General features: G+C 51.6%; 1 protein-coding gene across 1 annotated transcript in view; it reads right to left on the bottom strand.

The window, feature by feature from the left end:
* Positions 1-25,497, bottom strand: part of ULK4 (unc-51 like kinase 4) — a 284,250-nt gene that overhangs the window by 56,895 nt on the left and 201,858 nt on the right. The window lies entirely within an intron of this gene.

Raw genomic sequence — 25,497 nt, 5'->3', positions numbered from 1 at the left:
CCCCCCCCCGGCGGCGGTGCCTTCCTGAAAGAAACCCCAGGATCTCAGGCAGCAGTGGGCACGGCAGCCCTGGAAGCTCTGTGCTGAGGGGCCAGGGGAGCCGTGGGGAGAATTGGGAGCCTTTCTGCTCAGCAAACCAGAGGGGAGATGATGGGCTAATCCAGTTCCCAGAGCCACGCCCGCCCCTCTCAAAGGCAGAGAGGCTCTCGAATGGAACAAAGCAATTTCCTTGCCAAGAGAGCTTTTATGTTCACCTTCAAAACAGCGTTTCTGCTTTGCAGAGAGCGCCTTCAGAGGGACCCCCTTTGAAAGGGAGGACGGAAATAAGGGAGAAAGTGTTTGGGCTCCCATTTTTCTCCAGGAGGATGAGTGCCTCGACATGAGGGCACTCGGCTTTCCATCTCCTTCCCCGACTGTGCGGCCCGGGCCTGGGGAGGCTGCTGGGGGACGCTGGAGACGCTGCTGCTTGGAGCCCAGCCCTCGCTGCCTGGCCAAGCCCAGGTCAGAATCCCTGCAGCAGCCCCAGGTTCAGAAGGAAGTCCCCAGGGGCTGGAGAAGAACCACCAAACCTTAACTTCTGGATCCTGCGGGTTCGTGATTAGCGGGCCTTGCTGGAGTAGCGGGCCTTGCCTGCAGTAGCAGGTCTTGCCGGAGTAGCGGGCCTTGCCGGAGTAGCGGGCCTTGCCTGCAGTAGCAGGTCTTGCCGGAGTAGCGGGCCTTGCTTGGAGTAGCGGGCCTTGCCTGCAGTAGCAGGTCTTGCCGGAGTAGCGGGCCTTGCCCGGAGTAGCGGGCCTTGCCCGGAGTAGCTGGCCTTGCCTGCAGTAGCGGGCCTTGCATGGAGTAGCGGGCCTTGCCCGGAGTAGCTGGCCTTGCCTGCAGTAGCGGGCCTTGCATGGAGTAGCGGGCCTTGCCCGGAGTAGCTGGCCTTGCCTGGAGTAGTGGGTCTTCCCTGCAGTAGCGGGCCTTGCCAGAGTAGCGGGCCTTGCCTGGAGTAGTGGGCCTTGCCTGGAGTAGCTGGCCTTGCTGGAGTAGCTGGCCTTGCCTGGAGTAGCGGGTCTTGCCTGGAGTAGCTGTCTGTACGCCTTCCTCACTGGCCTTGCTACAAACTCCCTCCACTGCCCACCAGCTGGTTAAAACTTGGAAGACCACTGTTAAGATGCCAATATGATCTGACGAGCAAAAACCATTAGGGAAAACCCCCAGTTGCCTGGACATATATACCAGGAAGCTCCTGGGTGCCCCAGGGGGACAGTAGGAAACAGGGGCCATGTGTGCTAGAGGTAGAGCGGCGAGGTGGGGTGCCGGCTGTGGGCGGGGCCCAGAGTGAGGTGCTGGCGGATGTGCCAGAGCTCTGCCCAACACCCTGGGTCACTGTCCCCAGGTCTGGGTGCCGTCACAGGCAGGCACCAGCCCACCAGCCGTGCTGCCCAACTCCCGGAGCCTGGGGACTGACGCCCCACTAAAGCTCCTGCCAATGCCTGCCTGGGGTGCCAGGTGAGATGGTCCAGCCCTGGTCTTGAGTGGGGACAGATTTGGAGGCGTCACTTACATCAGTGTCTGCTGTGGAATCAGAGTGAAGCCAGGGACCTTCCCCAGGCCTGGGCCTGAGGTCCCACCCTGTTTGGCTCTCTCTCCTTCCACGTCCTATTCTCCCACCCCCTCCATATGCGTCTTGTCCCCACGACCTCATCTCGGGCCCTGCTTCTGAAGGAGCCACCCCAGGACAGGGCTCCTGACTGGGATGGGCCCAAGGCTCGGGGCTCCTGGGGGCAGGGGAGGGCACGCGAGACAATCTATGTCCCCTCTTCAGCTGTCTCTGTGGCCACCCTTCGGGCAGAGGTGGGAGTTAGACGCAGGCATTAGAATTCTCTGTGCGGCTGGAGGAAGGCCGTGCCCACCAGGGCATTTAATCACATTCCCAGCGAAAGACCTGTCGAGCCCCGCTGCCTAACACTCGTGGGCAGCGGGCCTGGTACGCGGCTGCTGTTTCTCTCAACAGTGATTAATATTATTTGCATAAATTTGTAGAGGCACTTATCACAAAGGAGTAAAGTAGCCACCTAGGCAGTGCAGGAAAATCAGCATAATATTCACCAAAGAAGGAAATTAAAAAGGAAAATGTCACCGAAAACTTGGGCTTATCAATCTTCATTCTTACCCTTTCAATGTTTCCCTGCTGCTTACATTACATTTGCATAATTAAATTGCTGGGAGCGTGCGTTTTAATTTGGATGGAAAGCCTATATTATTTCTACTGTGTAAAAATTATTTGATGTTTGATTGAGTTTTTAATGCTCACTCTTCAAATTATAAAGACAGAAAAAAACAGTTTTGTTTTTCTGTTCTTTTATTTTTTCTTCCAACCTATTTGACCATGAGAAGTTCGGATATTGTTAGAAAGTTCCAAGAAAAGAAGTAAGGCCAAACTAATGCTGGCAGATACAGGCCTGGGGGTGGTGTGGGGTAGGGTGGTGTGGGGTGAAGTGGGCAGGGGTGGGGTGTGGTGAGGGTGGGCTGGGGGAGGGTCCAGGCCAGCCTGTCCAGGCCCCAGGGTCCTATTTTGGCTTTCCCACGAGTTAGCTGTGTGACCTTGGGTGGGGGTCAGTTCTCTCTTTCTCATTCATTCTCTCAAGAAATACCTACTGATGTCTATTAGGGCCAACAAGGGGCAACTAGGTCTACACTGTCTCCGACAGCAGTGAGCAGCCACATGCGGCTATTTAACTATGGGTCTAAACCAGTGGTTCTCAACCTTGGCCGCACATGAGAATCACCGGGGAATCTTTTTAAAATCCTGATTTCTGGGCCTCATCCTCCGGAAATTCTGTTTCTTTGTTACTCATGTTGTGGCCCCACCCCATCACAAAGAAACAGAATTTCCGGAGGATGAGGCCCGGAAATCAGGATTTTAAAAAGATTCCCAGGTGATTCTCATGTGTGGCCAAGGCTGAGAACCCCTGGTCTAAACGAACTACAATGACGCTCCTCATCCCCAGACGCGTGTGCAGTGGCTCCGGGACTGGGCAGCACTGACAGAGCCTCTCCAGCTGCAGGAGGCTCTGGGCAGCGCTGGCCGAGGTGACTCTGGGTCCTTCACCCACCAGTGCCCACAGGGCAGGGCGCTGCGCGGAGGAGGAGGGTTCCTAGGCTGAGGGGGGGACCAGCACCCCACATTTCCTTTTCCTGTAAAGAAGGATGTCTGCTCCATGGAAATGGAGGTGATCACAGGCAGCTGCGCAGGTGGTGAGGGGGGGCGGGCGGTGTGTCAGGCCAATGAGGAATATACAACAACGACCCAGAGGGATCAGGCTTTGCTCCAAAGACCTTATGCTCTAAGGGGGAGATAGATCCTTTATAAAAGCACAAAAAAACAAAAACATGGCACGTTGTAGTTGGAAAACTGAGTTATCTGATGGAGAAAAAAAAACTTATTACTCAGAGAAGATCCAAAATTAGTATCCCATATTGCTGGCTCCAACTGTTCCCTTTAGGGTTTGGACAGAAATAACTTGTGGTAAAAAAGCAACAGCAGTCTCCTAGTCAACTCCATCCTCTTCACGGAAGTAATGGGCTAATAGAGGAAGAGGCTGCCTAGAGAATTCGGAATTTATTGACGATCTGCTCTAATAAAAGTAGGTTCACATGTTTTAATTAACCAGCTGATGCTTCCCCTGAATGAGTTCACTGTTATCAACAGGAATTTAACACTTGCCAAGAGAACACAGAAAAAAAGCATGATGCCTGAGGAGCCCACAGATAACTAAATGAACTGCAATGTGCATTAGAGTTTTTCCTCATATTGCTTTAGAAATGAAATGGAACCTGAAGCATCAGTTATTAGCCTGATATCAAAATAACGTTTCCTGAACTATTTAGAAACAAATGTTGCTATATTAGAAGTCAAAGAAAGCACACGTGTTTAGCAGATGGGCTAAGTGAAGGAATTTATGCGGAGACATGTGAGCACGGCCAGTGATCAGAACGGAGCAGGTGGACTAACCCGCCAGGCTGGCTGAGGGTGCTTCCCTCCCGCCGTTTAAGCTCCCGGTCGAGGGCGCCAGGAGCACGTGGGGAGCGGACTTGAACGCACTGAGGGTTCAGAACCAAGCTCCTCCGTCTGAGTTTTCACGCGTGGAAACGGGCTATGCGCCCGTCATGTCGGAGCTGCGCAGCCACAGGAAGAGACCAGAGCAGAGGGCCGGGGCCGCCGCCAGGCCAATCCACTTCAGGCTCCATCTCGATCCCATCGAGCCCGAGGGTCCTGCCAGGTTCTCCTGGTCCACGTCGCAATCAACCCTGACGCAGAGGCCCTGAATAACTAGGACGGAGCTACCGTTGTTAGGACTAAGAACGTGTGAGAAATACACACGCAGCTACCGTCTGACATAAAGTCAAATGGATGAAAAGGTGAGCCACGGGCAAGCTGTGGTGTGGTGTTCCCCTGCATCCTCGCGCGTTCCCACCGCACGACCGAACAGTGCATGGGCCTCGGCCGAGGCGAGCTCAGCACACCGAAGGCAGGGCCCAGGTGCGGCAGGTGTGCGGGGAGAGGGGGAGAAGCTGGGCGGGGCACGGACAGGAACCCGCTGTTTAACTTCTTCAGGCTTACTTCAAGGCTTTCCAGGTTCTAGATTATGTTCATTTTCACTGTGAACGACTTTTCCTAACTACTGCAGAACGAATGGGGAAGAAGTACCTTCTGGTGCGTGCTGTGGGAAATAAATCTGAATGAAAACAAAATAGCTGGAAAAGATGACAGCGGGCAGAGACGCTGACGCCTCGACTTCTCTTTTCCTAAAATAAGTCATTTATAAAACACCCCCAAGGACGGGGAGGGCTACCGGGCGACCGTGACGACAGAGCCGAGTCCGCACTGGCTCTGAGGCTCTGTCTGCGGAGCCTCCGACGTGAAAGGCTCACAAAACCTTCCCTGCGTGAGTCATCGCTCAGGATTTATCTTCAAAGGGCTCCAATTAAAGAAGTCGGTCTCAGAAATCCCCCCTTTTAGACACAGGAACAAGCATTTAGGAAAAGGATCATAGGATCTACAGGAAAGATTTATACTTTTTTTCTGAATGGAACCGGCTCTAGCGGAGTTCAAAGGCACATTGTATCAGCTTTAAAGTTTATCCCAACGGTAGACTCAGCCCCCAGTCACCCTGCCACGGCCTTGTCACGCACACACGGCTCTCAAGCCTTCAGCACACACAGGCCTCTCCACTTTCAGGCAAATCACAACATAAAAGACTCTTATTTTGAATGTTTCCAGTACAGAGTTCAGAGCCTAAGAAAGGGAGTCCTGCCCGCGTACAGCGTTGCAGCAAACCGGACAGACGTTTCCTCGCAGCTCTCAGACCCCAGGGAGCCAGTCGTTCCCAGGTCAGGCTCTGGTTCATCTCACCAGCTTCCTTCCTCCCTCCTGTTCCCTCTGGTGCATTTTACCCTCCATCTAAAACTCCCTTTCCTTCCCTGTGCGTGGCTCTCCCCTTTCTGCCTCCACACGCTTGCACGTGCTGTTCCCTGTATCCGGAATGCCATTCCCTCCATATCTGCACACCCAAGTCGTACACACGTGTTTCAAACTCATCTCAGGCAGCACCTGCTCTAAGCCGCCTGCCCCAGCATCCCCGGGAAAAGGGGCGTCTCCAGCCAGGGCGTTGGTCCGGCCGAGGACCACACGCTGCCTCGCTTGCACCATCTCATTCTGGGCTCGTCCGAGGGAGCCCGGTGCACGGCGTGATTTACTTGGGTACCTGTTCCCTCCACGAACAGTGAGGTGTTAGGACCATACGAACAGGCTGATGTGCTGACAAGTTAAAAAAGGAAATGGACTGAGAGGAGGCAAAAAGAATAAGGCCTCAGGTCTGAAAGAGGAATGTTCTGGACGGGTGCAGCATCCGCCGCCAGCAACACAACTCAGGCCCCTGCATAACCCGCGGGCGTCCCAGAGAGCGGGCAAAGGCACCCTTCTGCACGCCTGCGTGCCGGTGCGCATGCAGGGCCTCACTGACATGCTTCTTTCTTTCTCGAAGCCGTTCTAGAACGAGTGTGCTGTCCTCCCTGCTTTGGAGGAGTGGGGACCAGAGAGGCGAAGTGAGCTCGGAGAGGCCCAAGCAGCTGAAATCCCTTCTGCCTCAAAGTCTGTGTCCCACTCATGCTGCCCAAGAATATCGGATTCTGAGAGAGAGACATGGAACTGAACACACACACCAAGCCCAGGGCAACAGGGTCCATGTGCGGGGAGGCCTGCTGTATATTTTAAGGCAGGAGAAACCGAGAGAGGTCAGCAGAAGCCCCTCAGCCCGCGTCACGCATTCCACCTCCCGGAGAGCTTCCGCACCCATGAACTCACTCCCTGTTGGTTCAGCATCACTGGAATCCATCAGATGTAAATAAACAGGGTCTGGCGGGGCCCTGCCGGAGAGGGCCAGGGTCCTCAGTCCTCTGCGTCATGGGCTCGGAAGGCTCGGAGACAGAGTTTACTTTTCTCCATGGCAACAGAACTATCCACCCATCCTTCCGTTCGCATCCAACGTAACTCCTAGAAGAGCCTGGCCTGACCAGGGGCAAAATAAGTACCTGCTTCGCAATGTGTGCTCGGACACAGCAGACCCGGGTCACCCTTAGGGAAGCCTGACCTGGCGGGGTGGGGGGTGGGGGTCCCGAGAGCTGGCCTCAGTCCACCCCACGTGGGACGACATAAGCCAGACGCCACCCCCACCCCGGGGACCCAGGCTTCCTCGGGGCCAGCATGGAAATGCCCCCTTCACCAACCCCAGCCTCTCGGAGCAGACAGATGAGAGGGACCTTTAGTGGCAGGAGTAGTGATGGCAGTAGTATTACTAGTAGCATTACAGTAGCATTAATAAGCACTGACTTCTACAATCCTGCCCCTCGGGTAGAAGCGAACTCTAGGAAAGGCAAAGTCAGGGGTCAGAAGGGACAAACTGAAGTGGGGTCTTTTCTACCCTCAGCTCCTTTATCAAGTATAACATACACCCACTACCCCCGCTCCCCAGCCCCCGCCCAGGGCTCTGGGCACGCAGGCTACTCCTTGGAGGTGGTCTCACCACGAAATGCGGGGCCCCTGCTATCAATGAAGCAGCATGATTTTTCTTCATGTAATTTTGTTCCTCTGTAAAGTGAAGGAAATATCACCACGGCAGCCCTGTCAAGGCCACACATATCTCTCTGAAAAATAAGACGTAGATTACTTTATCCATCTTGCCATTATTAATATGGACATAAATTCTCTAAGCCATTCCGTGGGTATATTTCCAGGCACGAGGTATATATTTTATAATTTAATACCCCATTGTGATAAATGCGATTTGTGAACGTCATTCCTTCACAAACACAGACCTCTCCATGTTTTATGCAAACCTCCCATCCGTCACATTCAGCGATTCTCACGCTTAACCTAAGAAGATAATAACAGCGTAAGTGGAAGGAATCTTCCTATAAAATTCCAGCCTGGCTCTCCGTCTCTGCAGAGGGGCGGCGCAGTCCTGGTCTTGTGTTTTTTATTTTGTTTTAGGTCATCGGCCTTTTAAAGAATACAAGTGATGGATCCGGTCCCCAGATCAGTGTGCAGGAACAGAAACGCACACTTTCATATAACTGATGACATGTCATTGGAAGTGTGTTTCCTTAACATAAGCACAGTGGAGAAATGATCTTTATGGAAACTTATATGTCTTTCACTGTCTTTCTTAAGTGCTTATTATGCATATAAATCAAGAAGTAATCCGAATTATGAATAAGCTTCCATTTGAAGGCCTGCAGTTATTTAGCTTGAGTAAGAAACTCAAATGATGGCTTGGTGTGTGTAGCCAAGGGGGGGGCGGGGATGGTGTGTGTGTGTGTCTGTGTGTGGCTTGTGTGTCTGTGTGTGCACGCATGTGTGTGCATGTGTGCGTGTGTGTGTGCGTGCAGTGGGTGTTTTCAGAGCGGCCTCGCCTGGGCTTGCATCAGGCAGCTCCAGAATCAGCCAGCAGTCTTTGCGGCGAATCATGGCTCACTCTCGACTGTATCTTTCAAGAAGTGTCTTTGTGTTTGGTGAGGTCTGCCTCGCCGGGGCTGCCTCTGTCATCAGAGAAGATCCAGAAACTCGAATTTCCACTTTAAACTCCCTGAGCTGGAAGAGCCCTCAAAGGAGCTGGGTGGCGTTGGGAGGCGCGCAGACTTCCTTTGCAGAGGAGTCGGCGAGGCTTTGTCCTGTGGAGGCTGGGCTGCGGCCTCCTCCCCCGGCCTCCTCCCCCAGCCCGGGAGGTTCCCAGACGCTGCTCCTGCCTCTTCTGGAAGGAAAGCGCTGGCACCAGGGCCGGGAACGGTGGGGCCTGTGATGAGAGATTCTTCTTGTTCGTGTTGCAAAAATCAAATAAAACGTAAGCGTTCATGGGATAGTGTCTCCTTTCCGATGGCTCTCAGAGGGTCTTCCTTTTCGCCCCAAACAGCAGGGCTGCGACTGCAGGTGCCACCCCATCTCAGAGCTCTCTCTGCAAAGCCAGCAGGCTTCTGGGTAGCTGAGAAGAACCTGACATCCGGCGTCACCACGCCAGGCCCCTTGAGAAGCTGCGGGTCCAGGCCTCGGCTCTCCAAAGAGACAACTTAGCACCGCGGGACATGCTTCTGTGGGGTGCTCGGCGAGGCCCGTGCAGGAGCCTGTGGCGGGAGAGACTGATGGCCCTTCCTCCTTCGCAGACGGAGTCAAACCAGGAGCCGGTGGATGAAAGCCGCGGCCTGGCTCCCGGCGGCACACCAGGAACTCCATCCAGTGGCAGCTGAAGAAACGTGGCCCGATTGCCGACGCTGAAATAACGAGGAGGTAGCAGCTCCAGGCTCCGGGGTGGGTGGCACTGGACTGGGCACGACTCCATCCTTTCTCCCCTCATTCAAGCTGCAGACACACCCCACCCGGGGTCTGGGGCGGCTACGAGCCTCCCCCGCCCCTTACAGGTAAGGCTTCCCCTCGGCTCTGCCTTTACAAATGGAGCCAGCTCCCCGCAGAGAAGAGGCCACAGCCTGGGAACCCCGCCACCTTTCAGGCGTCCCTTTCAGTTGCTGCGTCCAGCGTCCGCCAGTCTCGCAAGTGACTACTGATCCCAGGGGAGAGGGTCCGCACTCCCTTCCTCCAGTCACCTTCCAGGACACAGTCACCTTCCAGGACACACGTCCATCCTCACCGGCTGGGAGAACCGCCCCGGGAGGGGAGAGGTGGGAAGGGGACCGTTGGTGCTGCAAAGGCCCCAGAGGACGCAGTGCAGAAGCCGGCGCAGGACACCGCGGCATTAACATTTTATGGGAAGAAGCAATTAGGAAGAATGTCTGGAAAGGCTCCTTTGGGTGCATAAGGAAAAGAAGAGTACAAGTGCTGCTCCCGTGTGGGGTGGGAGTCTCTGCACGGTTCCCACGGCGTCCGGAGACTCACCAAATGCTGTGTGGTGACCTGCCTCTTGCCCAGCGGTCGCCAACCTTTCGGACCTCATGGACCACCAGGTGGCAACCGCGGCTCTTGCCCATGCCTGGGAGCCCTGAGGTCAGACACGGCAAGGAACTCTCTGTTGCACTTGCTGCTCGTGAGTCGGGATGAGGCAGCCCGATAGAGGCTGCTTGTGAGAGGGCCCTGGAGGCCCAGGAAATGGCTCGGCTCGGCTCGGGGACAGAGCAGTCCCTCTGCTCGGCTCGGGCACGCCCACCAAAGACGCTGTGAGCACTAACAGAACCTGCTTTCCAAATCTGTACTCATTCCAGCCACGCATAACTGTACACAAGAACTACCGCGCAGTCCTCCAGCTCAACGCTGGGCCTCTGCTGCAGGGAAATCCAGAATGGCTCCCTGGCCCACCCCCACCTGGGGTCATCTCTTTCTCTTCCCCAGCACGTGTTGTTACGGAATTTACCAGGCGACTGAAAAATACGCAGAGCACCAGAGGCACAGGAAAAACCCATCTGTTTCCAGACATTGCACATGTACCGGTACAGTGACTCAGGGGAGTCTGTCTCTCTCCAAATCCTGAGTAAACCAATATGGAGGGAGCTTTCCCTTTATACCCCTTTGGTTTCTTTGTCCCCCAAATATGGATTATACTTCCGGACCTTTCGCGGGCTTTGCAAGAAGCCCCATGTGCTGGGATGGGGGCAGTGAGACCATATCTCAAGGCCTGGCCTGGCGCCAGCACTGATAACTCCGTCTGGGATTTGTATAATTTATGGCCCCTCTAAAATGGGAGTAAACAGGTCTTGCAGGACCAGACAGTTAAAGGGGCAGTGGCTAGACTATAGGCTAACAAGAATGTGCATTAGGTTAATGGCACAGATTCAGATTGCTAGCGCCCCCCCCCCAAAAAAAAATGTCTCATTTTCCCCATTAGGGTCAGAGCTCCGTGTGTTCCTACTGTGTATATCATTCCCGGAGGAGTGCTCTCAGCCCTCTCCCCCATCGAAAACTTACATTTGCCCAACAACCAACCAACTTTATGCTGAGCATAAAGACAGCATCTTTCCAAGCGTGTATGCCTACGAATGGGGGCGTATTCCCCAAGGAAACTCTCTAGCTGGTGGGATTTCAGGGACCGTGGATGAATTTCAGGGACCATGGATGAGTTTCAGGGACCGTGGATGAGTTTCAGGGAGACACCCTGAGGTGGAAAGGTATCCCTAGTTCTCCTCTGGGATCCCAGAATGGTGGCTGTTGGCCTGCCCACATCTAAGACCTGCTCTGGGAAGAGAGATCCAATCCCAGGTTGAATCCCAATCTCTGAACCCAAGAAGGCCCCTGGGCTGAGCAAGCGCCCTGCAGAACCTAACTTCCGCTTACAGCCAATTACTGAAGACAGAGATGTTTTATGTCATCCTCTCTGTGGGTGCATACCTCTTAGAGATGTGGGGTAGAAAGTCTTCAGGCAGCATTCATAACCAATCAGCGCTCCCTTATTGTAGGAGGGCTGACTGTCAAGATTGCTGGTTGGGAAAAATATCGAGGACGGTCTCAAATCAAACCATACAATCAGCACTCGTGTCTTATGCAAATTGGAAGATATTTTCTTACACTCCATCATAGGGACTGATCACGCCGGCACCACCGCACAGGGAGAGCATCTGCCACCCGAAATTTAGAACAATAATTCACCGTCCTGGCGACCGTGCGTCAGCACAGATTAGACTTGTCATAAATTTATAATGATTTCCTATAAAAACATTACATTTTCATAGTTTCACGAAATGACAGGGTAGGGCTGGTGTAAATGTTTAACTAGCACTGTCTCGTATTTCACACTCTGTTTATTTCATTACTGAGGATGCTAAAATGAAAACCGCCAGCTTAAAATGCCATCAAATTCAGAACAGGAAACTTGGGAACAAATACTGTATGCAAACCGGATTTCTAGCCCACGGCCTTCCCACGGCCTCAGTTAGATAAACACCTGGATGTTTCATTTGACTATCAAGTGCTTTTTCCTTACAGCTCATGTAACTTGTTTATCAGGTGCACCTCGGTGAGAAGAAACTACAGGTCATGGCCCCCATTAGTAAGTGTTTCCATGTGGGAAGGCCGCCATGGGGGGGGCCCTGTCCCGCGTGTTCTCCACGTCATCGGCCCTACTGTGACGCTACGTGTTTTTTCTGCAAAGGAAAGAGATTCACTCAAAAACCATCGGCCCTATTACTGTGAGGCTGAGACGCGACAGTCACCGGTCCGTGTCAGCCACACAGGGAGACGCGAAGCGGCCTGCAGGAAGACGTGTGATATGTCATCTCATGCCCTTCACCTGGCAGTCCCTCTTGTCTCTGAGTCCTCAGTGATTCGGACCGTTCTCTCCTGATGCAGTCACTCCTCCAGGTCTGAGGGTGTGGTGTTCACCCTCACATAGTGCCAGGCACCGTGTGTCCTTGCAACTTGTTAGCTGCAGACGAACCAGACTTAAAACTCCGCACAGAAAGGCAGCAGTGGGCACTGTTCTAACTGCTTTTGCAGAAGTAACTCGTCTGATCCTCACAAGGGCTCGGCGCGAGGGGCGAGCACTCTTAGCATCCCCGTTCCCGGCGAGGACCATGGGGCACAGGCAGGTCAGGACACCCAAGGACGCGGGGCCTGCAGGTGGAGCTATTCTGGCTCCAGAGCCGAGCTGCTCACCATGACGCCTCGCTGCCTCTTGCACCGCCTCCAGCAAACACCACGGGGGAGTGGGCTCCGCAGGACAGCTTACGGCTTGAGTCTGTCCAGAGACGAGCAGGCGGACAGTTTACAAAAACCATTCATGTATTTAAACAAAGTATATGCCCGGTGCAGTTCAAGGTGCCAGGGATGTAGTGATGCTAAAAACAAACTCCTTGTCCCGGTAGCACTTATGTCCAAGTGGGGAGGATAAACAATAGGAAATAAGCAAATAGTAAAACGCCAGAAAACCCTGAGTGCAGCGGGGAGAGAGAGCGCGGGTCAGGAGGCAGAGGAGACAGGGACGGGGGCGCCCGTCATTGAAGCTGGCCAGGGTGACACCTGAGCAAAGACCTGGAGAAAGCCATGTGGGCTTGGGAAGAACCTTCCAGAAGAGGGCACTGCACATACACAGGCCTGGAGGTACAGCGTGTTGGGTGTGTCTGAGGACCAGCCGGTAGCCGGTGCGTCTAGATTGGCATGAGCAGGGGCGGCAGGGGGAGGGGGGGCAGCGGGAAGAGCAGGAGAGAGGCCAAATCCCAAGAGCTGTGGAGATGAGGACCGGACCGGATCCTCCCCCGAGAGGAGAACTCATCTCCCTGAGCTGCTGGAAGGATCGCCGGCTGGAGGCTGGGAGCCACGCAGGAAGCAGGAAGTTACAACGATTCACCTGGGAGGCGCTGGATGGGGCGGGGGTTGGAGGTGGTCAAAGAGGATCCCTTCTTGGTCTGTGTGTAAAGTAGAGTCAGGAGAATTTGTGGGCATAGGAGGGTGGGGCAAGAGGAGGAGCGTGGGAGGACTTGGTCCCTTGCTGCCTCTGGGCCCTGCTCCAAGGTCCCCTCCTGCGGAGCCTCCTTGCCTGCGAGGTCCGACTTCAGACGCTGAAGCTGCCCTTGACCTGGCCACCCTCCAGCCTGCGTGCCCTGGGGCCACAGAGGAGCCTGCTTCCAGAGGCTGGGCTCTCCATGGCCATGCAATTAAGCCTAACAAGGCACCAGGAGCTCCTTGGGGGGCACACAGAGATGCCCGCAGTAATTGGCAACAGGCCTCTGTTCCCCGGGGGCTAGGGATTGCGTGCTGGCAGCAGGCAGGGCCAGGGAAGGGTCGAGACCTCGAGGGAGGCCAGGTGGGGTCAGCGAGCGTCATGCATAAGCATGAGCAGCTCTGCCGGCTGCGCCCAGCAATCCCGAAGGAGCACAGCGAGGCCCCTCCCTGGTCCGGGGAAGCGACCAGAGGCCTGCCCTGTGCTGGGAGACCGCGGCCCCGGGAGGCTCCCCTACACCTGACTGTGGCTCCGGTAAAGCTGACCCAGAGCTCCGGATTCGCACAGAGGAAGCAGTGAAGACCTGCGCTTTCTGCAGGTGCGTCCCCGTGCAGCAACTAGGCCTCGGCAGTGTCAGTGACAGGAAGGATGTGCATCCGCAAACAGAAACGGCCGCCACCGAGGACATGAGGACGAAAGCCAGAGTCTGGTGGGGGCACGTGCTGGGTCCTGGAGGCTGAGGAAGCCGCCTGCCATTTCCGAGGTATGTATGTAACGGTGTGCATCCGTGCACCGGGTCTTGGTGACTTTCTCTGTGCCGATAAACCCCACACGGCGCTACGGTAAACCCTTCGATAACCATCCCCTGTCACCTTCAGACAAGGGCCCTAACCAGGTAAATTAGCGCTCAGCTCTGAGGTATGAGCAACTGGTCCAAGGATACACAGCAGGTAAAGGGCAGAGTCCAGGTCTGAGCCTATGTCCGTGGGTCCTCTCTGAATCCAGTGCCTGGTACCGACTGTCTAAACAGCTCACTCAATACTCCTCAGCCCCACTCCCGGCCTCTGCGCCTGCCCTCCCCTGACCCAAGTAGGCCCTCTGCCCACGTCCCTGCATTATTAATGCACCGGTAGGTGGATATCATCGCTGTAACTGTTACGGTGTAACAGATAGGAAAACGCGGTGCTTTCTGCCAGCCGGTTCACGGGTCTACCTAATCAATATCCTCGGTCTGAGGCTTCTCTTCCAGTGCCGCTTGAAGTCTTGTGTGAATTCTTTACTGGGTAAGCTCGCCCTCAGAGACAGAAACCATACACACACATGTCGATTCTGAATGTCATTACCATTTTCAAATAGAAGAAAATTGAAGAAATAAAAAGATTTTCAACAGTGTTTGTTACCAGACTTGCAGAAATAAATTGACAACACAAACTAGACTCCAGTCCTCTTCCCAGCGAACGTAACTGAAAGCCTTCGCAACTGGCTAAAGACAGGCGGGACTCAGAAAAGGAAGTGTCTGGGACCCAGATCATTTGTGGCTTCAGTAACTATGCGTTCTGGGTTGTCAGACGCTGCCTCTGGAGCAGGAGTGGGGAACGTCCGGCCCGCGGGCCACATGAGGCCCATGAGATCATTTGGTCTTGCCCTGCCAAGGCCTGAGGGGCGAGTTATTAAGTATCTGACCCAATAGAGCAGCTCATCTTTAAGCTGATAATTCTGTGTGGCCTGAGGATGATGTTATAAATATCCAAATGGCCCCTGGCAGGAAAAGGTTCCCCACCCCTGCTCTCGAGCTTCTCGGATGTGCACCTGGGACCACGTCCAAACACCAAGTCCATGCAGCAGGCGCAGGACGGGGCCCGAGACTCCGCACTGCCAATAAGCTCCCAGGCAAGGACGCCGCGGCGGGTCTGGGACCACATTTTGAGCAGCAGGGGGTCAGAGGTCTTGCTCACTCTGTCACACCATCAAACCACCCCTGCGATGGTGCTATTTCAGCAGTTCCGCTGCATTCTAGAGTCTGGATCCAGATAACCTCGGTGTCTGCTCTGGGCAATTTAATTATCTTCCTAGGGCATGCCGTGAGCGAGGGCTTCTCCACGTCACAGGAAACAGTCACACTTCCTCATGCAAGAGGGAGGAGGAGGGAATAAACAGAAATGGGCAATCTGTGACAGGCCTCCTGAGCTTGACCTTCGAGGAAATAAACTCAAAATACCTTTGATAACCAGCACATTATTTCCTGTCCTAATGCTTTCACAATTATGTGAGCAGAAAGTAATATGTAATAACTCAATTTTCTGATGAAGCCAGGAAATGAATATAACACAGGAATAAGAGTGAGGAAGAGGAGGAGGTTGATGATCATGATGATCAGCAATAGTTACACTGAGAAGTTACTGTGTGTTTCTGTGTATAAGACACTATTTTTTTTTCTAAAATCGTTAGACTGAAATTGAGGGACATCTTATACACAGAAAAATACGGTATGTTCCAGGCACATGCTAAGCACTTTGCTTTCATTGTCGCGTGACCCCCACGACAATCTTATGGTAAAAATATTATTTCTATTTTTTATATTAGGAAACCGAGACTCAGTGAAGAGAGATTACTTATCCAATTAGATTTGTGCACTGGTGGGGTCCCTCAGCCTGGCCTGCACCCTCTCACAATCCAGGACCCCTCGGGGGATGTCGGGCTGCCAATTTTGGCCTGATCCCCGCAGCCCAGCCAGGCCGAAACCGGCAGTCCGACATCCCCCAAGGGATGTAGTAGTGCGCAAAGCGGTAGGAGGCCGGGGAGGAGGCCGGGGAGGAGCCCGAGCCCAGGCCAGGCGCCGCGCTGCTCCCACTCATCCCAGCCCTGCTGCGCCTGCTGCCACTCGGTAAACTCGCTGAGCGGTGCTCCCCCTGTGGGGGCGCACTGACCACCAGGGGGAAGCTCCTACGTTGAGTGTCTGCTCCCTGGTGGTCAGTGCACATCACAGCAAATGGTCAAATGGTCAACTGGTCACTTAGGATTTTGTATAGAGAGATAAAAGAGGGGAGGCTTGAACCCAAGGCTGCCCAACCCCCCACATCTCTGCACCACGAAGCTAACTGAGCTCCTTCATCCGGAATACAGAAAAGCTCCTATCTCAATGAAAGAAAGACGGCATCCTTAAGCTATATTAAATAAAGGCTTCAGAAATAGAATCAGGACAACTGCTTCTCTTGATTAAAGACACAGATCAAGCTGGACTGAATCAAATACTCCACGCTGCAAAGGAATCAGTCAGGAACCAGTTCGGGTGCTTGTTTATCTCAGCAAAAGGATCCGTTGAGTACACATCTGAAAGGCTGCACAGGTTAAATATTCTAATCTAGAAGAGATAGATGACAGGCTCGCACACGGGGCTGACAAGGGCACCATTGCAAAAAGGCCAGAGACGCTCTCAAAGCAAAGGCAAGCAGCACCCGCCCCAGAGAGCCGTGCGGTCCAGAGAATGAATGCCGGTCAGATGGCTCCATGACATCACTGTCCTATGGAGGACGCGGGGGATGTCAGCGTAGCACGGCCGGCCGAGCGTTCCCTCCCTCTTCCAGGGTATTTCATTCGGGTGGTTCACCAGACCTTGGTGCGTACATATCCCAGGAAGGGCTCTTGGGTTTCCCGGCTCCAACGGCCACAATTCTTAACATTTCTCTCCCTGTGTTCAGGAAGGGCTTTTTAAGTTGGTTTTACAAATAACTCACTTGGTTTTGCCAGAGTTTAATCTGCTACTGAATCCCTCTACTGGGTTTTAAATTTGAAAGTCATGCCCTGTTTACGAATGTAATCGTCGTTCGCGTCTCTGTGAAGACACTAATTAGAATTCTTTCTAAAGTCTTATCTCTCATGTTTGTTTTCCTGCGGCCACTGGTGTTTCCGGTTCACCAGCGGCCACTCCTGGACTAGACTTTCCTGAGATGTCCGGCGATTTCTGTCTGCTCAGCATCAGAGATGAAGGCCGGTAGGCGTGAGCACCGGTAGCCTGATGGGCTGCCTGGGGAATGTTTAAGATCTCACTTTGGTTTCCTTGGGGAATCTCCTCTTGAGTGGATGCTGCTGAGAGCTGTGGGCAGTTTTCCCCTGGGGTCAGTGAGAAATGGAGGGGAAATAAAGGCTTAGATTCAGAGGACAAACAAGGACAAAAGGCTGGGCATCCACTTTGGTGGCGGGCAGGGGCTCTGGGTGGCCAGGGAGCCCAGCCTGGAATTCAGTGGCTGCGCACCATGGGGCCCTCGGGGAAGAGCCTGGCTGAGCAGGGAGGGGCCAGGCCCTTCCTCTGAGCCCCCAGTGCCGGAGCCCGGATTCTTCCAGAGCCGCTCAGTGTGCCTGCCTCTGTGCCTGCGGTGGGGTCTCGTAAACAAACTCCACCTTCTGGAAATTTCCCAAGCTAGTCATCTGGGACTGAGACCTCTCCCTGTTTTCAGTGAGATTGTCACTTATTTTTATACTTAGTTTGATCATTTTAATGGAATCTGGGGAGGCAATCAAGGTAAAGAAATGAACTTTTCACCATCATGATTTAAAATCTCAATTCATTTAGAAATAATTATCAATACATGTGTATGTGTTTATGTGCATGTGTGTATACATACATACATACATGTCATGTGTCTAGCTAGAAATAAAACAAAATGTTAACTATGGTAATGTATAAGATAATAGTTTAAGGATGACTGTCTATTCCTGGGGGGTGGGGGGATTAATACTGTGATTTTCTTTAGAACCAATTCACATACCATTTTAAAGGGTACAATTCAGTGGATTGTAGTATATTCACAAAGATGTGTAACCTTCACTACAACCAGTCTCAGAACATCTTAATCATCCCCTAAACCCTGAGTCCATTAGCCGTCACTCTCCACTCCCCTCTCTCTCCCAGCCCCTGGCAACCACTACTCTCTCTGTCTCTATAGATTTGTCTATTTTAATAGTTCGTATCAGTGGAATCTAGTAGTGCATAGAAATGAAATTGTACAGTATGTATGTTTTGTGTCTGGCTTTTTTAAAAAGATTTTTATTGATTTTTAGAGAGAGAAGGAGAGGGAGAAGGATAGAGAGAAAGAAACATCAATAAGAGAGAAACATCATCTGATCAGCAGCCTCCTGCAGGCCCCTTACTGGGGATTGAGCCTGAAACCCAGGCATGTGCCCTGACCAGGAATCAAACTGATGACCTCTTGGTTCATGGGTCGACGCTCAACCACTGAGCCACACCGCCAAGCTGGCTTCTTTTACTGAATGTAATGCTCTCAAGGTTCATCCACGCTGTAGCCTGTGTATCTCACTCCTTTCTATGGCCGAATAATAGCTCACTGCATGGATATACCACATTTTATTTTTCCATTCACTAGTTGTTGAACATTTGGGTTGGTGCCACCTTTCTGGCTATTAAGAGCAATGTTGCTATGAAATTCATGTACAAATTATTACTACTTTATAATTTTAAAAAATACAGCTTCAGAAAAATTACAAAAACATCTTTCCAAAAATAGTCAATAAATCAAACTTTTGGCTCATGCAGACTGGCTCTGCTCCCATTACTCTAAAGCATATGGTCTAGTGTATGCCTACAACACCTAATAGTGCAAATACCTGGACAGAATAAATTAACTAGGAGCAAGCAGACATTCTTGCATAAACTGGTGGTCCACTAATAAATCTAGTCTCAACATGGTGGAGGTACACGGATGTATGTTAACAATTTCTATGGCTTCTATAATCATTGCTTCAGAGCAGCAGGCCTTTCTTTTGAGAGTATCATCTTAGAACATATTTCATTCGGTTACATGCAACATTCAGAAAACCGCGCTTGTGCACTGAATTAAAACAGGCCCAGACCATGAAATGAGGGTCGGGGAGGGGGGGTGGACGGACCTGTTTTGCTGCCCCCTCATAGACTGCAACCTTTAGAAAGGGATTATTTCCATTACATTTTCATCAGGGACTAGCAAAGAAAAGTATATCATGTTATTACAGAGCCTGGAAATGTAATGACTTCCAGGTTGCTAAGCAACACTCAATGTTAAAGGCCCCAGTATCTGTGATCTCCAGAGACACTCTCAAATTTCATTAAAACCTGCTCATAACCATTACAAGGTCCAAGTGGAGTTTATAAATAGGCTTCGTTTCTTGACATAATAGTGGAGGAACGGAAAAAGAAAACAAAAAGCAAGAGGCATCCAAACTTTTGTGGTGCTTAAAACCAAATATTTCGGACACCCAATTAGCAAAATCTATACCGCTTCTAAGGGTGTTTCATAGAAAGAAGCCAAGTACTATCCATTTATAGTAAATAAGTTATTTATTATCTTGGAAAAATGGTGCTGTGCAGAACTTTGAGACCTTCTTTGAAGAAAGGATAAATACGTTCGGTGTATAAATCGAGAAGGGAGCCCAGGGTAATTTGAAATGATGGTCCAATCATTATTTGCTGCAAGGAAGGTCATGATCGGGGTACGCTTTCAACTGAAATAGGAAGGAAGGATGCTGCAGGAAATAATTCTGAGGAACACTTTCAAACTATTGCCTTTAGCAATGGTGCTGGGAAAAGTCAATCCCCGGAACAGAAAAGGTTACGGCAGATCGCAATCACAACACCCCCCACCCCCACTGAGTGTCTCCCCAGGGTGCTGATCTAGATGTTGGGCTCAGCTCCCTAAGATGGCGAAGAGATCTGGCTTCTCGTACCAGGAGAACACCCTGGTGCTCTCCCTGCTGCAGCTACCTGTGGATCCCTCGCTCCCAGCTCTCTCTCCTGTCTCAGCACCACCTGGCAATATCCACGTCCACCGAAAGGGTCCTTCCAGCACCACAGTTCTTTGGTCTTCCCTCCAGTGACCACCACACACAGACACTCGCTGCTGGGGCCATTACCATTACCCGGCTGCCCTCCAGAACCCAATCCAAGCTTCCCACACACTGATCACCACTTCCCACCGTTCCTCTCTCCCGTCCAGACCTCTCATGCTTGGAATTCCAGAACTACAGATGGAACGGCCAACTAGGATGTCTGACTGCATCTCAAACATCCCATGTCCAAAGCGGAGCTCCTCCTTCCCCCTCTCCCTCCACACCAGCTCCTCCCGAGTTTTGGCCTAGATGGATCGGAGCTGTCTATGGCTGTTCTCTGTCTCACAGTCCAGATCCCATCTGTTGGTAACTTCTACTGGGTCTACTTTCAAGATCCAAAACATGATCGCTCCAAGCCACAGTCAGACCTCTCCCAGATCGCAGGAACCTCCTGCATCTCTCTTATCCCTCACCCACTTCAATGACTACTCCGAATGCAGCAACCGGGTCACCCCACGCCTCTACTCAGAACCCGCCAAAGGAGACACTCACTGCACCATTGCAAAGTGTTCGCCACCAGACATCTGCCTCAGGCTCTCATAGGAGAGAAGGCCAGGAACTAAGACAACAACAGTTCAATTCAGACTGGAATTTGGCTTTTAAAAAGCTATAAAGTCATTTTTTGACAATTAGGAAAATTAAATATGAGCTAGATATTAGTGACATGATATTTTTACTAAGTCCCTTGGGTGTGATAATGTCATCTTAGTTTGGGGCCAAGTGTCACAATGCCTTTACTTCCACATGATTCTTAAAACACACAGATACCCAAAACCTAAGCAATTTTATCACCCCAATAAATTCAATAAAAAATAAAATTAAACCATCTAAAAATTAAAAAAACACACCAATAGAAATAAAAATATCGCAGGGACAACACCTTGTGTGAATAAACTATATGGACACTTGAAAAAATATGGTAAAATGATAACAATTCTGATTATTCTTGATTACTCAGGTGTTCAAACTACTCTTTCAACCTGTGTTTTTGAAACTTTTCATAATAAAAAGTGGGTACAGTGTCATCAATGGCAGTGGGAACCTGAACTAGAAGGCTCGTTAGAGAAGACAGGGAACGGATTTTATTTGACAGAAGAATTTCAGGAAGGGGTGGGGGTTGGGGGTTGGATCTCTTGAGAAAAGAAGTCAAAACAGAAGGAAAACGATGCTGCCTGGGGGCCACCCACATGGACTGAGCGAGGAGGGGGGTGCCGGCCTGTTCACCAGGAGCTTCCGTGGGGGGCGGGGCGGAAATGGGGAGACCCCTTCACAGTGGTCCCTAAGGAAGCTTTCTCTGCCACCTGCGCATCCTCTGCCAACTTGGGGCAACGTTGCACATGCTTCCTCAGCCCCTTGGGGGCTGTGTTTCCCTCCCGGCCACACACAAGCCTCAGTCCTGAGGCCCGGCTCCATCCCCTGGCCACGTGCTTCCTGATTCCATTGCTCAAAACCACAGAAATGTTTCCTCAGGGAGTGAAGTAGGAACTACAGGCAGGTACTTCTTTCCTTTGTTGGAAAGATACAACGAAGCCATTCCGAGTTCCCCGGGAGCCTGTGACTCTGGCATCGCTGGCACCGACGGCTTCTCCAGGTAACAAACGGTGCGCGTGAGTCAGGGACCGATCCCGGGACAGGGACTCGTCAGGGCATCCTCTCCGAGAGGCAGGAGCACCTGAATCGGGCCGGTTCCACGAGAATTAATCATGTTCACTTTTCACTCATTTGGGTACACAGGGTTTCTTTTTTAGGCCACTGGTTTCACACCAATCTCCCGCCTCCTTTGTTGTCCTTTAAGAAAATAATCAAGAACAGAAGGACTTGAACCACCAGGAAAATGAGCTGGAGAGAAAGAGGCATGGTCTTACCTACGTGTTCTATACCTCGGGGAACGCTTCTTTACCTCTCTGCTAGAAACAGTCCCTTCGGACTCTGAGTCCAGACTCGTTCTGTTTCTAACGCTGAATGGCTGCAGAGCTCCTACTTACCCCGTTTGGCTTCTAAAGGCTTTTCTTTTCTTTTTGTAAAATAGAATTTTATTTCAGAGAGAAAGGGAGAGGAAGAGAGAGAGAGAAACATCAATGATGAGAGAGGGAAACATTGATCAGCTATCTCCTGCATGGCCTCTTCTGGGGATCAAGCCAGCAACCTGGGCATCTGCCCTGACGGGGAAGCAAACTGTGACCTCCAGATTCATAGGTTGATGCTCAACCACTGAGCCACACTGGCCGGGCTAACGGCTTTTCTGTACATGAAGAAATCCAGCAACGGAACATCTCCGTTCTCCCGGTGGAATGAAAAGGACCAGGGGACCTACACGAGCATCTAAATTTTAGATTCTAAAAGGAAAGGGAAGTGAGCACAGTAAGACTTGCTGAAAGCCACCAGGAAAAGCGTCTCCAAGGGCTGGATGCTGGTAATAATCTTTCATACTCTTCACCCAGATTGCACCCCTGCTGCAGGGTAGCTGGGCGGGTGGGGGAAGCCAGGACATCAGTTACCGTATCACCTCTGCCTTCGCAGTAGCCAGGGGTACGCGCTGAAGCCAGTTCTGCAGAACAAGGCTGTGGTGGCTTCTGCGCCGTGGATACCGCGAGTGCAGGCGTAAGGCAGCTTTAATTAAAAGACAAGCAGCTAATCTGCAATCATCACTCTGGGAAAACTCCCATTGATAGCGAGTTCAAGAGAGAGGCAAACTGGGGAGCACCTCGCAGGATGATTTGCATCACCGTTTTAAAGCTACAGCACAAGAGTATAATTACAGAACCGCCCCGGCTTCCTGGCAATGACAATGGGTAATTAAACTCGGTGGATGTTCTAAATACAGACTAAGTGAGGAAGAGCACCCTGGGGGCAGCACCATTAGCACAGAGTAAACTTCCTCAGTCTTTCATGTTAGTGAACACTGCAGTTTTAGAAAAAAAAGCACAAAACTGGGACTTGAAACAGGTATTTCAAGAATGGTGGTTACCGGGTGCTGGGGGAGGGGAGGGACAGTCATTGTTAAAGGGCGGGGTTGCATTTGGGGGGAAGGGGCTCTGGGGATGGATGGCGGTGATGGTTGCACAGCCATGTGACTGCACTTAATGCTCTCGACTGTACAATTAAAAATGGTAAAATTGGTCAATTTTATATGAATTTTACCATAATTTTTAAAAAGAGTTAAGTTGTTTTCCCGTAAATGAGTAAAAAGTCACTTACATTCAATTTTTCTTCCACGAACACCATCTACCTGGTCCTTTATGCAGCAGGTCAGAAACTCTAAGGAGATCATTCCAGGCAGTAAAATAAACTAAAAGGCGGCGGCGTTTGGTTACTCTGACCAACTTGGGGTCTAATTGGCTTGCTGCATGATTAATGCGACCAGTATTTTAGAAAATGGTGTAATTTATTTCCAAGACAGGCCCATAATCGCCTCTCTGCAACTCTGAAGAGCTCTGAAACCCAAACTTGCTTCCCTAAGTTTGGATCAAGAACGTATTTGGTGGCAAACCTGACCCGAGCCCACACCGGCCCACACAGAGTCTGCGTTTACCCACGCGCTGTGCACACGCACACTTCTGGCTGCAGAAACCTCCCCCTGGTAGACAGCGTCACTGCCCCATCCTTCTACCTGAATGGGCACCCTCTCACGTGCAGTACAAGCGCCATGCCACAGCGATGGGAAAATTATGCGTTTCCTAACAAACCTGGTTCTGCACGTTTCAAAGAAGAGGCAGTGGATCTCTGTGAAATTAATCACATCCGATTTAGGTCAGTATTTCCCAAGCACTGATCATTCTCTACCAAAATCACAATTTTGCCAGATCCAGACGTGATCATCCGTGTTATTACATTCCCTAGTACGTGTCCTCACGGTGACTCAGCTTTGTTTATTTGAATAAAATTCCAATTGTAGAGAAATATCTCTAACTGTACAAGCCGCGGTCCTGAGAGGTCTACCCTGTGGGACAAAGGAGATTCTGAAGAAGCCCAGAGGTGTTAAAGGCACAGGAGTGCCAGACCGAGACTTCCACCCTAAATCAGTGGTTCTCAACCTTCTGGCCCTTTAAATACAGTTCCTCATGTTGTGACCCAACCATAAAATTATTTTCGTTGCTACTTCATAACTGTAATGTTGCTGCTGTTATGAATAGTCATGTAAATATCTGATACACAGGATGGTCTTAGGCGACCCCTGTGAAAGGGTCGTTCGACCGCCAAAGGGGTCGCGACCCACAGGTTGAGAACCACTGCAAATCATCAGAGAGGCAAAGAAATCGGAAAGGGAACCCCTGCCAGCCCATGTGACTCAGTGTCCCCCGGGCCAGGCTGGTGCGCAATCTCCTGTCTCCCGTTGTCACTGTTTCTCAGGGAATGGCTCGCTGAGACGGCAAGTCTTGTGGGGGTGGGGGACCCGTCTGTACAAAAGCATAAAGTAGCAGCGGGGGCGGGGAGGATAAACTCTGTGTCCCACTTCCAGGCTGTCACCTTAATCCGCCAGGCAGACTGAGCTGGGCCAGGCGCCGCCATCTATTTATCAAATTGGCACCAAAGTTACCCTGAGTGCAACCCCCTGGCTCATCCATAGCTGCGCTGGCCGAAGGCGGCCTCAGGTGCCTGTGTCTAGAAGGGAACAGACCGACCGACCAGAACATGAGCCGGACCAGCAGGACCCTCAGCCCTTCCTACACTTCAGCAGCAGCCACTGCAAAGAACAGCCTTCAGAACCAGCAGAGACGGATTTGTTAGGAAAAGAAAATCAGTCCGTCTTCACAAGCACCTTCAGCATCAGCTCCCGGAGCACAGACACGTGACGGCAGGGAAAGTCTTCCTGCTTGGGGACTGAGCGTTAGGAAATCTCCACTGTGCAACTACCAGGAATTTAAAAATAGTAAGTGTACACTGATTGAATGCGGTGATCAAAACGACCATCACCCGCCAGGGGCAGGCAGACACCATGAGCCCCTGGAGGTGCTGAACTGAGAAAGACAATATCCACTCAGGAGTTTTCCTGAATCAAACGGACATCAGACAGACACAAACTGACGGTGATTCCGCAAAATGCCCAGCCTGCAGGCTCCCAAAGTGTGATGAAGATGAAGAAAGGTGGCAGGGCTTTCCAGATTAAAGACACGTGTCTACTAGAGTACGCGCTCCCAGCTGGGTCCCACCCAGAATAAAAGGCTGCAGAGGGCACTGGCCCGACCGCTTAGGCTCCGTCAAAGAGGGCGTTGGTGTCCCTCAAGAACCACAGTAAGATTTGCCTTCGCGGGGAGAACATCGGTCTGAGCACAACCCTAGACTAACTGAATGGTGTGGGGTTTTTTTGAATGGGTCGTTTTCAAAATGCACACAGTAACTCAAAGAAAGCTCACAACACAAAACCCAAAGGATGCCCTGCAGTACTTCCTGTACTCCACAGCAAAGAAAGCCCGGAGCAAGCAGGGGCCAGCACAGGTTTTACATACACATATTTAATGCATATGTTCATACAGGGCTGTGTGTGTGTGTGAGCAGGAAGCTGGAAAGGAACACACAGGACCGCTTAGGCTCCGTCAAAGAGGGCGTTGGTGTCCCTCAAGAACCACAGTAAGATTTGCCTTCGCGGGGAGAACATCGGTCTGAGCACAACCCTAGACTAACTGAATGGTGTGGGGTTTTTTTGAATGGGTCGTTTTCAAAATGAACACAGGAACTCAAAGAAAGCTCACAACACAAA

Source organism: Myotis davidii, unplaced genomic scaffold (assembly GCF_000327345.1).
Source record: "Myotis davidii unplaced genomic scaffold, ASM32734v1 scaffold663, whole genome shotgun sequence".
Taxonomy (NCBI): Eukaryota; Metazoa; Chordata; class Mammalia; order Chiroptera; family Vespertilionidae; genus Myotis; species Myotis davidii.
This window is presented reverse-complemented; position numbering and strand designations above follow the sequence as displayed.